Source organism: Ambystoma mexicanum, chromosome 1p (assembly GCF_040938575.1).
Source record: "Ambystoma mexicanum isolate Mex_15411 chromosome 1p, UKY_AmexF1_1, whole genome shotgun sequence".
NCBI lineage: Eukaryota > Metazoa > Chordata > Amphibia > Caudata > Ambystomatidae > Ambystoma > Ambystoma mexicanum.
The window spans coordinates 1,413,362,484-1,413,376,683 of record NC_090921.1 but is presented as its reverse complement, the minus strand read 5'-3'; positions in this window follow the sequence as shown (position 1 = coordinate 1,413,376,683).

The window sequence follows — 14,200 nt, the reverse complement described above, 5'->3', positions numbered from 1 at the left end:
CCACCCACGCTCATGCCCCCGTCTGCCCTGTTCCCCCCACCCCTGCTCATGCCCCGTGTCTCCCTCGTGTACCCCCCACCCCCCGCTCATTCCCCGTGTCTCTCTCCCTCGTATACCCCACACCCCCCGCTCATGCCCCGTGTCCCCCCCACCCTCCGCTCATGCCCGTGTTTCCCCTGTTCACCCCCACCCCCGCTCATGCCCCGTGTCTCCCTTCTTCCCCCCCACCCCCTGCTCATGCCCCATGTCTCCCTTCTTCCCCCCCCACCCCCCACTCATGCCCCATATCTCCCTTCTTGCCCCCCACCCCCCGCTCATTCCCCGTGTCTCCCTTCTTTCCCCCTCACCCCCCGCTCATGCCCCTTGTCTCCCTTCTTTCCCCCCGCCCCCCGCTCATGCCCCGTGTCTCCCTTCTTTACCCCCCACCACCCGCTCATGCCCCGTGTCCCCCCCACCCTCTGCTCATGCCCGTGTTTCCCCTGTTCACCCCCACCCCCGCTCATGCCCCGTGTCTCCCTTCTTTCCACCCCCCCACCCCCGCTCATGCCCCGTGTCTCCCTTCTTTCCCCCCCACCCCCCGCTCATGCCCCGTGTCTCCCTTCTTTCCCCCCCCACCCCCTGCTCATGCCCTGTGTCTCCCTTCTTCCCCCCACCCCCCGCTCATGCCCGTGTCTCCTGTCTTTCCCCCCCAGCCCCCGCTCATGCCCCGTGTCTCCCTTCTTTCCCCCTCACCCCCCGCTCATGCCCCGTGTATCCCTTCTTTCCCCCACCCCCCGCTCATGTCCCGTGTCTCCCTTCTTTCCATCCACCCCCCGCTCATGCCCCGTGTCTCCCTTCTTTCCCCCTCCACCCCCCGCTCATGCCCCGTGTCTCCCTCCTGTACCCCCCACCCCCCGCTCATGCCCCGTGTCTCCCTCCTGTCCCCCCACCCCCTGCTCATGCCCCGTGTCTCCCCTGTTCTCCCCCACCCCCGCTCATGCCCCGTGTCTCCCCTGTTCCCCCCACCCCTGCTCATGCCTCATGTCTCCCTTGTGTTATCCCCCACCCCCGTTCATGCCCCGTGTCTCCCTCCTGTTCCCACCACCCCCGCTCATGCCCCGTGTCTCCCTCGTGAACCCCCCACCCCCCGCTCATGCCCCGTGTCTGCCCTGTTCCCGCCACCCCTGCTCATGCCTCATGTCTCTCTCCCTTGTATAACCCCCACACCCGCTCATGCCCCGTGTTCCCCCCACCCTCCGCTCATGCCCCTGTTTCCCCTGTTCACCCCCACCCCCCGCTCATGCCCCGTGTCTCCCTTCTTTCCACCCCCCACCCCTGCTCACGCACGTGTCTCCCTTCTCCCCCCCCACCCCCGCTTATGCCCCGTGTATCCCTTATTTCCTTCCCCTCCCCCACCCATGCCCCTTTTCTCCCTTCTTCCCCCCCACCCTCGCTCATGCCTTGTGTCTCCCTTCTTCCCCCCCACCCCCTGCTGGTGCCCGTGTCTCCCTTCTTTCCCCCCACCCCCCGCTCGTGCCCCGTGTCTCCCTTTTTTCCCCCCCACCCCCTGCTCATGCCCCGTGTCTCCCTTCTTCCCCCCACCCCCCGCTCATGCCCCATGTCTCCCTTCTTCCCCCCCTACCCCCCACTCATGCCCCGTGTCTCCCTTCTTTCCCCCCACCCCCCGCTCATGCCCCATGTCTCCCTTCTTTCCCCCTCACCCCCCGCTCATGCCCCATGTCTCCCTTCTTTCCCCCCACCCCCCGCTCATGTTCCGTGTAGCCCTTCTTTCCCCTGCACCCCCCGCTCATGCCCCGTGTCTCCCTTCTTTCCCCCGTTCATGCCCCATGTCTCCCTTCTCCCATCCACCCCCCACTCATGCCCGTGTGTCTCCCTTCTTTCCCCCTAACCCCCCGCTCATGCCCCGTGTCTCCATTTTTCCCCCCACCCCCTGCTCATGCCCCGTGTCTCCCGTCTTTCCCCCCACCCCCCGCTCATGCCCTGTGTCTCCCTTCTTCCCCCCCACCCCCCGCTCATGCCACGTGTCTCCCTTCTTTCCCCCCCACCCTCTGCTGGTGCCCGTGTCTCCCTTCTTTCCCCCCACCCCCTGCTCGTGCCCCGTGTCTCCCTTTTTTCCCCCCACCCCCTGCTCATGCCCCATGTCTCCCTTCTTCCCCCCACCCCCTGCTCATGCCCCATGTCTCCCTTCTTCCCCCCCTACCCCCCACTCATGCCCTGTGTCTCCCTTCTTTCCCCCACCCCCGCTCATGCCCCGTGTCTCCCTTCTTTCCCCCTCACCCCTTCTCATGCCCCATGTCTCCCTTCTTTCCCCCCACCCCCGGCTCATGTCCCGTGTAGCCATTCTTTCCCCTGCACCCCCCGCTCATGCCCCGTGTCTCCCTTCTTTCCCCCGCTCATGCCCCATGCCTCCCTTCTCCCCCCCACCCCCCACTCATGCCCCTGTGTCTCCCTTCTTTCCCCCTAATCCCCCGCTCATGCCCCGTGTCTCCATTTTTCCCCCCCACCCCCTGCTCATGCCCCGTGTCTCCCCTCTTTCCCCCCACCCCCCGCTCATGCCCCGTGTCTCCCTTCTTCCCCCACCCCCCTCTCATGCCACGTGTCTCCCTTCTTTCCCCCCCACCCCACGCTCATGTCCCGTGTCTCCCTTTTTTCCCCCGCTCATGCCCCGTGTCTCCCTTCTCCCCCCAACCCCCACTCATGCCCTTTGTCACCCTTCTTTCCCCCCGACCCGCGCTCATGCCCCGTGTCTCCCTTCTTTCCCCCCACCCCCTGCTCATGCCCCGTGTCTCCCTTCTTCCCCCCACCCCCCACTCATGCCCCATGTCTCCCTTCTTCCCCCCCTACCCCCCACTCATGCCCCGTGTCTCCCTTCTTTCCCCCCACCCCCCGCTCATGCCCCGTGTCTCCCTTCTTTCCCCCTCACCCCCCGCTCATGCCCCATGTCTCCCTTCTTTCCCCCCACCCCGCTCATGTCCCGTGTAGCCCTTCTTTCCCCTGCACTCCCCGCTCATGCCCCGTGTCTCCCTTCTTTCCCCCGTTCATGCCCCATGTCTCCCTTCTCCCATCCACCCCCCACTCATGCCCGTGTGTCTCCCTTCTGTCCCCCTTACCCCCCGCTCATGCCCCGTGTCTCCATTTTTCCCCCCACCCCCTGCTCATGCCCCATGTATCCCCTCTTTCCCCCCACCCCCCGCTCATGCCCCGTGTCTCCCTTCTTCCCCCCCACCCCCCGCTCATGCCACGTGTCTCCCTTCTTTCCCCCCCACCCTCTGCTGGTGCCCGTGTCTCCCTTCTTTCCCCCCACCCCCCGCTCGTGCCCGTGTCTCCCTTTTTTTCCCCCCACCCCCTGCTCATGCCCCATGTCTCCCTTCTTCCCCCCACCCCCTGCTCATGCCCCATGTCTCCCTTCTTCCCCCCCTACCCCCCACTCATGCCCTGTGTCTCCCTTCTTTCCCCCACCCCCCGCTCATGCCGCGTGTCTCCCTTCTTTCCCCCTCACCCCTTCTCATGCCCCGTGTCTCCCTTCTTTCCCCCCACCCCCCGCTCATGCCCCGTGTCTCCCTTCTTTCCCCCCACCCCCCGCTCATGCCCCGTGTCTCCCTTATTTCCCCCACACCCTCCGCTAATGTCCCGTGTCTCCCTTTTTTCCCCCGCTCATGCCCCGTGTCTCCCTTCTCCCCCCAACCCCCGCTCATGCCCTGTGTCACCCTTTTTTCCCCCCACCCCGCGCTCATACCCTGTGTCTCCCTTCCTTCCCCCCCACCCCCTGCTCATGCCCCGTGTCTCCCTTCTTCCCCCCCACCCCGGCTCATGCCCCGTGTCTCCCTTCTTCCCCCCCACCCACAGCTCATGCCCCGTGTCTCCCTTCTTTCCCTCCCACCCCCCGCTCATGCCCCGTGTCTCCCTTCTTTCCCCCCACCCCCCGCTCATGCCCCGTGTCTCCCATCTTTATCCTCCCCCCGCTCATGCCCCGTGTCTCCCTTATTTCCCCCTCCACCCCCCGCTCATGCCCCGTGTCTCCCTCCTGTACCCCCCACCCCCCGGTCATGCTCCCTGACTCCCTCCTGTACCCCCCAACCCCCGCTCATGCCCCGTGTCTCCTTCCTGTACCCCCCACCCCACGCTCATGCCCCGTGTCTCCCTCCTGTCCCCCCACCCCCTGCTCATGCCCTGTGTCTCCCCTGTTCACCCCAACCCCCGCTCATGCCCTGTGTCTCCCCTGTCCCCCTCGCCCCCCTCTCGTGCCCCGTGTCTTACCTGCTCCCCCCACCCCCCGCTCATGCCCCGTGTCTCCCTTCTTTCCCCCTCCACCCCCCGCTCATGCCCCGTGTCTCCCTCCTGTACCCCCCGCTCATGCCCCGTGTCTGCCCTGTTCCCCCCATCCCCGCTCATGCCCCATGTCTGCCCTGTTCCCCCCACCCCCGCTCATGCCCCGTGTCTCCCTCCTGTACCCCCCACTCCCCGTTCATGCCCCGTGTCTGCCCTGTTCCCCCACCCCCGCTCATGCCCCGTGTCTCCCTTCTTTCCCCCCCCACCCCCGGCTCATGCCCCGTGTCTCCCTTCTTCCCCCCACCCACAGCTCATGCTTCGTGTCTCCCTTCTTTCCCCCCCACCCCCCGCTCATGCCCCGTGTCTCCCTTCTTTCCCCGCACCCCCCCCTCATTCCCCGTGTCTCCCTTCTTTACCCTCCCCACCCCCCGCTCATGCCCCGTGTCTCCCTTTTTTCCCCCTCCACCCCCCGCTCATGCCCCGTGTCTCCCTCCTGTACCCCCCACCCCCCGGTCATGCTCCGTGTCTCCCTCCTGTACCCCCAACCCCTGCTCATGCCCCGTGTCTCCTTCCTGTACCCCCCACCCCCCGCTCATGCCCGTGTCTCCCTCCTGTCCCTCCACCCCCTGCTCATGCCCCGTGTCTCCCCTGTTCACCCCCACCCCCGCTCATGCCCCGTGTCTCCCCTGTCCCCCCCACCCCCCGCTCGTGCCCCGTGTCTTACCTGATCCCCCCACCCCCTGCTCATGCCCCGTGCCTCCCTTCTTTCCCCCCACCCTCCCACTAATGCCCCATTTCTGCCCTGCTCCCCCCCGCTCATGCCCCGTGTCTCTCTCCCTCGTATACCCCCCACCCCCCGCAGATGCCCCGTGTCCCCCCACCCTCCGCTCATGCCCGTATTTCCCCTGTTCACCCCCACCCCCCGCTCATGCCCCCTGTCTCCCTTCTCCCCCCACCCCCTGCTCATCCCCGTGTCTCCCTTCTTCCCCCCACCCCCGCTTATGCCCCGTGTCTCCCTTCTTTCCCCCTCACCCCCCGCTCATGCCCCATGTCTCCCTTCTTTCCCCCCACCCCCTGCTCATGTCCCGTGTCTCCGTTCTTTCCCCTGCACCCCCGCTCATGCCCCGTGTCTCCCTTCTTTCCCCCGCTCATGCCCCATGTCTCCCTTCTCTCCCCCACCCCCCGCTCATGCCCGTGTGTCTCCCTTCTTTCCCCCCACCCCACGCTCATGCCCCGTGTCTCCCTTCTTACCCCCCCACCCCCCGCTCATGCCCCGTGTCTCCCTTCTTTCCCCCCACCCCTGCTCATGCCCCGTGTCTCCCTTCTTTCCCCCCCACCCCACGCTCATGCCCCGTGTCTCCCTTCTTTCCCCCCACCCCCGCTCATGCCCCGTGTCTCCCTTCTTTCCCCCCCACCCCACGCTCATGCCCCGTGTCTCCCTTCTTTCCCCCCACACCCCGCTCATGCCCCGTGTCTCCCTTCTTTCCCCCCACCCCCGCTCATGCCCCATGTCTCCCTTCTCCCCCCAACCCCTGCTCATGCCCTGTGTCACCCTTTTGTACCCCCACCCCGCGCTCATGCCCCGTGTCTCCCTTCCTTCCCCACCGCCCCCTGCTCATGCCCCGTGTCTCCCTTCTTCCCCCCCACCCACAGCTCATGCCCCGTGTCTCCCTTCTTTCCCTCCCACCCCCCCGCTCATGCCCCGTGTCTCCCTTCTTTCCCCCCACCCCCCGCTCATGCCCCGTGTCTCCCATCTTTAGCCTCCCCCCCCGCTCATGCCCCGTGTCTCCCTTCTTTCCCCCTCCACCCCCCGCTCATGCCCCGTGTCTCCCTCCTGTACCCCCACCCCCCGGTCATGCTCCGTGTCTCCCTCCTTTACCCCCCAACCCCCGCTCATGCCCCGTGTCTCCTTCCTGTACCCCCACCCCACGCTCATGCCCCGTGTCTCCCTCCTGTCCCCCCACCCCCTGCTCATGCCCTGTGTCTCCCCTGTTCACCCCAACCCCCGCTCATGCCCTGTGTCTTCCCTGTCTCCCTCGCCCCCCGCTCGTGCCCCGTGTCTTACCTGCTCCCCCCAACCCCCGCTCATGCCCCGTGTCTCCCTTCTTTCCCCCTCCACCCCCCGCTCATGCCCCGTGTCTCCCTCCTGTACCCCCCACCCCCCGCTCATGCCCCGTGTCTGCCCTGCTCCCCCCGTCCCCGCTCATGCCCCGTGTCTGCCCTGTTCCCCCCCACCCCTGCTCATGCCCCGTGTCTCCCTCCTGTACCCCCACTCCCCGTTCATGCCCCGTGTCTGCCCTGTTCCCCCCACCCTGCTCATGCCCCGTGTCTCCCTCCTGTACCCCCCACTCCCCGTTCATGCCCCGTATCTGCCCTGTTCCCCCACCCCCGCTCATGCCTCATGTCTCCCTCGTGTTATCCCCCACCCCCGTTCATGCCCCGTGTCTCCCTCCTGTTCCCCCCACCCCCGCTCATGCCCCGTGTCTCCTTCGTGTACCCCCCACCCCCGCTCATGCCCCGTGTCTCTCTCCCTCGTATACCCCCCACCCCCCGAACATGCCCCGTGTCCCCCCACCCTCCGCTCATGCCCGTGTTTCCCCTGTTCACCCCCACCCGCCGCTCATGCCCCGTGTCTCCCTTCTCCCCCCCACCCCCCTGCTCATGCCCCGTGTCTCCCTTCTTCCCCCCCACCCCCGCTTATGCCCTGCGTATCCCTCTTTTCCCCCCCACCCCCACCCATGCCCCATGTCTCCCTTCTTCCCCCCACCCCCCGCTCATGCCCTGTGTCTCCCTTCTTTCCCCCTCACTCCCACTCGTCCCGTGTCTCCCTTCTTCCCCCCCACCCCCCGCTCATGCCCCGTGTCTCCCTTCTTTCCCCCCACCCCTGCTCATGCCCCGTGTCTCCCTTCTTCCCCCCCACCCCCGCTTATGCCCCATGTCTCCCTTCTTCCCCCCCACCCCCCACTCATGCCCTGTGTCTCCCTTCTTACCCCCCACCCCCCGCTCATTCCCCGTGTCTCCCTTCTTTCCCCCTCACCCCACGCTCATGCCCCGTGTCTCCCTTCTTTCCCCCCCCACCCCCCGCTCATGCCCCATGTCTCCCTTCTTTCCCCTGCACCCCCGCTCATGCCCCGTGTCTCCCTTCTTTCCCCCGCTCATGCCCCGTGTCTCCCTTCCCCCCCCACCCCCCCTCATGCCCCGTTTCTCCCTTCTTTCCCCCCCACCCCCTGCTCATGTCCCGTGTCTCCCTTCTTTACCCTCCACCCCCTGCTCATGCCCCGTGTCTCCCCTCTTTCCCTGCACCCCCTTCTCATGCCCCGTGTCTCCCTGCTCCCCCCACCCCCTGCTCATGCCCCGTGTCTCCCTTCTTTCCCCCACCCCACGCTCATACCCCGTGTCTCCCTTCTTTGCCCCCACTCCCCACTCATGCCCCGTGTCTCCCTTCTTTCCCCCCACCCCCTGCTCATGCCCCGTGTCTCTCTTCTTTCCTCCGCACCCCTGCTCATGCCCCGTGTCTCCCTTCTTTCCCCCCTCCCCGCGCTCATGCTCCGTGTCTCCCTTCTTTCCCCCACCCCCTGCTCATGCCCCGTGTCTCCCTTCTTTCCCCCCCACCCCCGGCTCATTCCCCGTGTCTCCCTTCTTCCCCCCCGCCCCCCCCGCTCATGCCCCGTGTCTCCCTTCTTTCCCCCCACCCCACGCTCATGCCCTGTGTCTCCCTTCTTTCCCCCCCACCCCCCGCTCATGCCCCGTGTCTCCCTTCTTTACCCTCTCCACCCCCGCTCATGCCCCATGTCTCCCTTCTTTCACCCTCCACCCCCGCTTATGCCCCGTGTCTCCCTCCTGTTCCCCCCACCCCCCGCTCATGCCCTGTGTCTCCCTCCTGTACCCCCCAACCCCCGCTCATGCCCTGTGTCTCCTTCCTGTACCCCCACCCCCCGCTCATGCCCCATGTCTCCCTCCTGTCCCCCCACCCCCTGCTCATGCCCCGTGTCTCCCCTGTTCACCCCCACCCCCACTCATGCCCCGTGTATCCCCTGTCCCGCCCACCCCCTGCTCATGCCCCGTGTCTTCCCTGCCCCCCCTTCCCCCCGCTCATGCCCCGTGTCTCCCTTCTTTGCCCCCACCTTCCCACTCATGCGCCCTGTCTGCCCTGCTCCGTCCACCCCCCGCTCATGCCCTGTGTCTCCCTCCTGCTCCCCCACCCCCCGCTTATGCCCCGTGTCTCCCTCGTGTTCCCTACACCCCCCACTCATGCCCCGTTTCTCCCTCGTGTTACCCCCAACCCCCGCTCATGCCCCATGTCTGCCATGTTCCCCCCACCCCTGCTCATGCCCCGTGTCTCCCTCGTGTTACCCCCCACCCCCGTTCATGCCCCGTGTCTCCCTCCTGTTCCACCCACCCCCGCTCATGCCCCGTGTCTCCCTCGTGTACCCCCCACCCCCCGTTCATGCCCTGTGTCTCTCTCCCTTGTGTACCCCCCACTCCCCGCTCATGCCCTGTGTCACCCCCACTCATGCCCTGTGTCTCCCCTGTTCACCCCCCACCCCCTGCTAATGCTCCGTGTCTGTCTCCCTCCTTTTCCACCCGCTCATGGCCCGTGTTCCCCTGTTCACGCCACCCCCCGCTCATGCTCCGTGTCTCCCTTCTTTCCCCCACCCCGCTCATGCCCCGTGTCTCCCTTCTTTCCACCCCCGCACCCCTGCTCATGCCCCATGTCTCCCTTCTTTCCCCCCCACCCCCGCTCATGCCCCGTGTCTCCCTTCTTCCCCCCCAACCCCTGCTTATGCCCCGTGTATCCCTTCTTCTCCCCACCCCCCGCTCATGCCCCATGTCTCCCCTCTTCCCCCCCACCCCCCGCTCATGCCCCGTGTCTCCCTCGCGTACCCCCCACCCCCCGCTCATGCCCCGTGTCTGCCCTGTTCCCCCCACCCATGCTCATGCCTCATGTCTCTCTCCCTTGTATAACCCCCACCACCCGCTCATGCCCCGTGTTCCCCCCACCCTCCGCTCAAGCCTGTGTTTCCCCTTTTCACCCCCACCCCCCGCTCATGCCCCGTGTCTCCCTTCTTTCCACCCCCCACCCCCGCTCATGCCCGTGTCTCCCTTCTTCCCCCCATCCCCGCTTATGCCCCGTGTATCCCTTATTTCCTTCCCCACCCCCACCCATGCCCCATTTCTCCCCTCTCCCACCCCACCCCCGCTCATGCCCTGTGACTCCCTTCTTCCCCCCCACCCCCTGCTGGTGCCCGTGTCTCCCTTCTTTCCCCACCCCCCGCTCATGCCCCGTGTCTCCCTTTTTTCCCCCCCACCCCCTGCTCATGCCCCGTGTCTGACTTCTTTCCCCCACCCCCCGCTCATGCCCCATGTCTCCCTTCCCCTCACCCCCCACTCATGCCCCGTGTCTCCCTTCTTTCCCCCTCACCCCCCGCTCATGCCCCGTGTCTCCCTTCTTTCCCCCTCACCCCCCACTCATGCCCCATGTCTCCCTTCTTTCCCCCCACCCCCCGCTCATGTCCCGTGTCTCCCTTCTTTCCCCTGCACCCCCGCTCATGCCCCGTGTCTCCCTTCTTTCCCCCGCTCATGCCCCATGTCTCCCTTCTCCCCCTCATCCCCCGCTCATGCCCGTGTCTCCCCTCTTCCCCCCACCCTCCGCTCATGCCCCGTGTCTCCCTTCTCCCCCCCATGCCCTGCTCATGCCCCGTGTCTCCCCTCTTTCCCCCCTCCCCCGCTCATGCCCTGTGTCTCCCTTCTTCCCCCCGCCCCCGCTTATGCCATGTGTCTCCCTTCTTTCCCCCACCCCATTCTCATGCCCCGTGTCTCCCTTCTTTCCCCCCAACCCCCGCTCATGCCCCGTGTCTCCCTTCTTTCCCCCCACCCACCGCTCTTGCCCCATGTCTCCCTTCTTTCCCCTGCACCCTCCGCTCATGTCCCGTGTCTCCCTTTTTTCCCCCGCTCATGCCCGTGTCTCCCTTCTCCCCCCACCCCCCGCTCATGCCCTCTGTCACCCTTCTTTCCCCCCACCCCGCGCTCATGCCCCGTGTCTCCCTTCTTTCCCCCCCACCCCCTGCTCATGCCCCGTGTCTCCCTTCTTCCCCCCCCACCCCCAGCTCATGCCCCGTGTCTACCTTCTTTCCCCCCCATCCCCTGCTCATGCCCCGTGTCTCCCTTCTTTCCCCCCACCCCCTGCTCATGCCCCGTGTCTCCCTTCTTTACCATCCCCACCCCCCGCTCATGCTCCGTGTCTCCCTTCTTTCCCCCTCCACCCCCCACTCATGCCCCGTGTCTCCCTCCTGTACCCCCCACCCCCCGGTCATGCTCCGTGCCTCCCTCCTGTACCCCCCAAACCCCCGCTCATGCCCAGTGTCTCCTTCCTGTACCCCCCGCTCATGCCCCGTGTCTCCCTCCTGTCCCCCCACCCCCTGCTCATGCCCCGTGTCTCCCCTGTTCACCCCCACCCCCGCTCATGCCCCGTGTCTCCCCTGTATCCCCACGCCCCGCTCGTGCCCTGTGTCTTCCCTGCCCCCTCCACCCCCCGTTCATGCCCCGTGTCTCCCTTGTTTCCCCCCACCTTCCCACTCATGCCCCGTGTCTGCCCTGCTCCCCCCACCCCCCGCTCATGCCCCGTGTCTCCCTCGTGTTACCCCTCACCCACGCTCATGCCCCATGTCTGCCCTGTTCCACCCACCCCCGCTCATGCCCCGTGTCTCCCTCCTGTACCCCCCACCCCCTGCTCATGCCCCGTGTCTGCCCTGTTCCCCCCACCCCCGCTCATGCCTCATGTCTCCCTCGTGTTATCCCCCACCCCCGTTCATGCCCCATGTCTCCCTCCTCTTCCCCCCACCCCTGCTCATGCCCCGTGTCTCTCTCCCTCGTGTACCCCCCACCCCCAGCTCATGCCCCGTGTCTCTCTCCCTCGTATACCCCCCACCCCCCGCACATGCCCCGTGTCCCCCCCACCCTCTGCTCATGCCCGTGTTTCCCCTGTTCACCCCCACCCCCCGCTCATGCCCCGTGTCTCCCTTCTCCCCCACCCCCCTGCTCATGCCCCATGTCTCCCTTCTTCCCCCCACCCCCGCTTATGCCCTGTGTATCCCTTATGTCCCCCCCACCCCCACCCATGCCCCATGTCTCCCTTCTCCCCCCCACCCCCCGCTCATGCCCTGTGTCTCCCTTCTTTCCCCCCCACCCCCCGCTCGTGCCCGTGTCTCCCTTCTTCCCCCCCACCCCCGCTCATGCCCCGTGTCTCCCTTTTTTCCCCCCACCCCTGCTCATGCCCCGTGTCTCCCTTCTTCCCCCCCACCCCCCGCTTATGCCCCATGTCTCCCTTCTACCCCCCACCCCCCGCTCATTCCCCGTGTCTCCCTTCTTTCCCCCTCACCCCACGCTCATACCCCGTGTCTCCCTTCTTTCCCCCCCACCCCCCGCTCATGCCCCGTGTCTCCCTTCTTTCCCCTGCACCCCCCGCTCATGCCCCGTGTCTCCCTTCTTTCCCCCGCTCATGCCCCGTGTCTCCCTTCCCCTCCACCCCCCGCTCATGCCCCGTTTCTCCCTTCTTTCCCCCCCACCCCCCACTCATGCCCCGTGTCTCCCTTCTTTCCCCCCCACCCCCTGCTCATGCCCCATGTCTCCCCTCTTTCCCCCCACCCCCTGCTCATGCCCTGTGTCTCCCTTCTCCCCCCCACCCACCCACCGCTCATGCCCCGTGTCTCCCTTCTTTCCCCCCACCCCACGCTCATGCCCCGTGTCTCCCTTCTTTCCCCCCACCCCCCGCTCATGCCCTGTGTCTCCTTTCTTTCCCCCACCTCCCGCTCATGCCCCATGTCTCTCTTCTTTCCTCCGCACCCCCCGCTCATGCCCCATGTCTCCCTTCTTTCCCCCCACCCCGTGCTCATGCTCCATGTCTCCCTTCTTTCCCCCCACCCCCTGCTCATGCCCCGTGTCTCCCTTCTTTCCCCCCCACCCCCGGCTCATGCCCCATGTCTCCCTTCTTTCCCCCCCACCCCCCGCTCATGCCCCGTGTCTCCCTTCTTTACCTTCTCCACCCCCGCTCATGCCCCGTGTCTCCCTTCTTTCCCCCTCCACCCCCGCTCATGCCCCGTGTCTCCCTCCTGTACCCCCCGCCCCCCGCTCATGCCCCGTGTCTCCCTCCTGTACCCCCCAACCCCCGCTCATGCCCTGTGTCTCCTTCCTGTACCCCCACCCCCCGCTCATGCCCCATGTCTCCCTCCTGTCCCCCCACCACCTGCTCATGCCTCGTGTCTCCCCTGTTCACCCCCACCCCCCACTCATGCCCCTTGTATCCCCTGTCCTGCCCACCCCCTGCTCATGCCCCGTGTCTTCCCTGCTCCCCCACCCCCCGCTCATGCATCGTGTCTCCGTCGTGTACCCCCATCCCCCGCTCATGCCCCGTGTCTCTCTCCCTCATATACCCCCCACCCCCCGCTCATGCCCCATGTCCCCCCCACCCTCCGCTCATGCACGTGTTTCCCCTGTTCACCCCACCCCCCGCTCATGCCCCGTGTCTCCCTTCTTTCCCCCCACCCCCGCTCATGCCCCATGTCTCCCTTCTTTCCACCCCCCTCCCCTGCTCATGCCCCGTGTCTCCCTTCTTTACCCCCCACCCCCGCTCATGCCCCGTGTCTCCCTTCTTCCCTCCACCCCCGCTCATGCCCCGTGTCTCCCTTCTTTCCCCCGCTCATGCCCCGTGTCTCCCTTCCCCCCCACCCCCCGCTCATGCCCCGTTTCTCCCTTCATTCCCCCCCACCCCCCGCTCATGCCCCGTGTCTCCCTTCTTTCCCCCCCACCCCCTGCTCATGCCCCATGTCTCCCCTCTTTCGCCCCACCCCCTGCTCATGCCCCGTGTCTCCCTTCTCCCCCCCACCCACCGCTCATGCCCCGTGTCTCCCTTCTTCCCCCCCACCCCACGCTCATGCCCCGTGTCTCCCTTCTTTCCCCCCACCCCCCGCCATGCCCCGTGTCTCCTTTCTTTCCCCCCACCCCCCGCTCATGCCCCATGTCTCTCTTCTTTCCTCCGCACCCCCCGCTCATGCCCCATGTCTCCCTTCTTTCCCCCCACCCCGCGCTCATGCTCCGTGTCTCCCTTCTTTCCCCCCCACCCCCTGCTCATGCCCCGTGTCTCCCTTCTTCCCCCCCACCCCCCGCTTATGCCCCATGTCTCCCTTCTACCCCCCACCCCCCGCTCATTCCCCGTGTCTCCCTTCTTTCCCCCTCACCCCACGCTCATACCCCGTGTCTCCCTTCTTTCCCCCCCACCCCCCGCTCATGCCCCGTGTCTCCCTTCTTTCCCCTGCACCCCCCGCTCATGCCCCGTGTCTCCCTTCTTTCCCCCGCTCATGCCCCGTGTCTCCCTTCCCCTCCACCCCCCGCTCATGCCCCGTTTCTCCCTTCTTTCCCCCCCACCCCCCACTCATGCCCCGTGTCTCCCTTCTTTCCCCCCCACCCCCTGCTCATGCCCCATGTCTCCCCTCTTTCCCCCCACCCCCTGCTCATGCCCTGTGTCTCCCTTCTCCCCCCCACCCACCCACCGCTCATGCCCCGTGTCTCCCTTCTTTCCCCCCACCCCACGCTCATGCCCCGTGTCTCCCTTCTTTCCCCCCACCCCCCGCTCATGCCCTGTGTCTCCTTTCTTTCCCCCACCTCCCGCTCATGCCCCATGTCTCTCTTCTTTCCTCCGCACCCCCCGCTCATGCCCCATGTCTCCCTTCTTTCCCCCCACCCCGCGCTCATGCTCCATGTCTCCCTTCTTTCCCCCCACCCCCTGCTCATGCCCCGTGTCTCCCTTCTTTCCCCCCCACCCCCGGCTCATGCCCCATGTCTCCCTTCTTTCCCCCCCACCCCCCGCTCATGCCCCGTGTCTCCCTTCTTTACCTTCTCCACCCCCGCTCATGCCCCGTGTCTCCCTTCTTTCCCC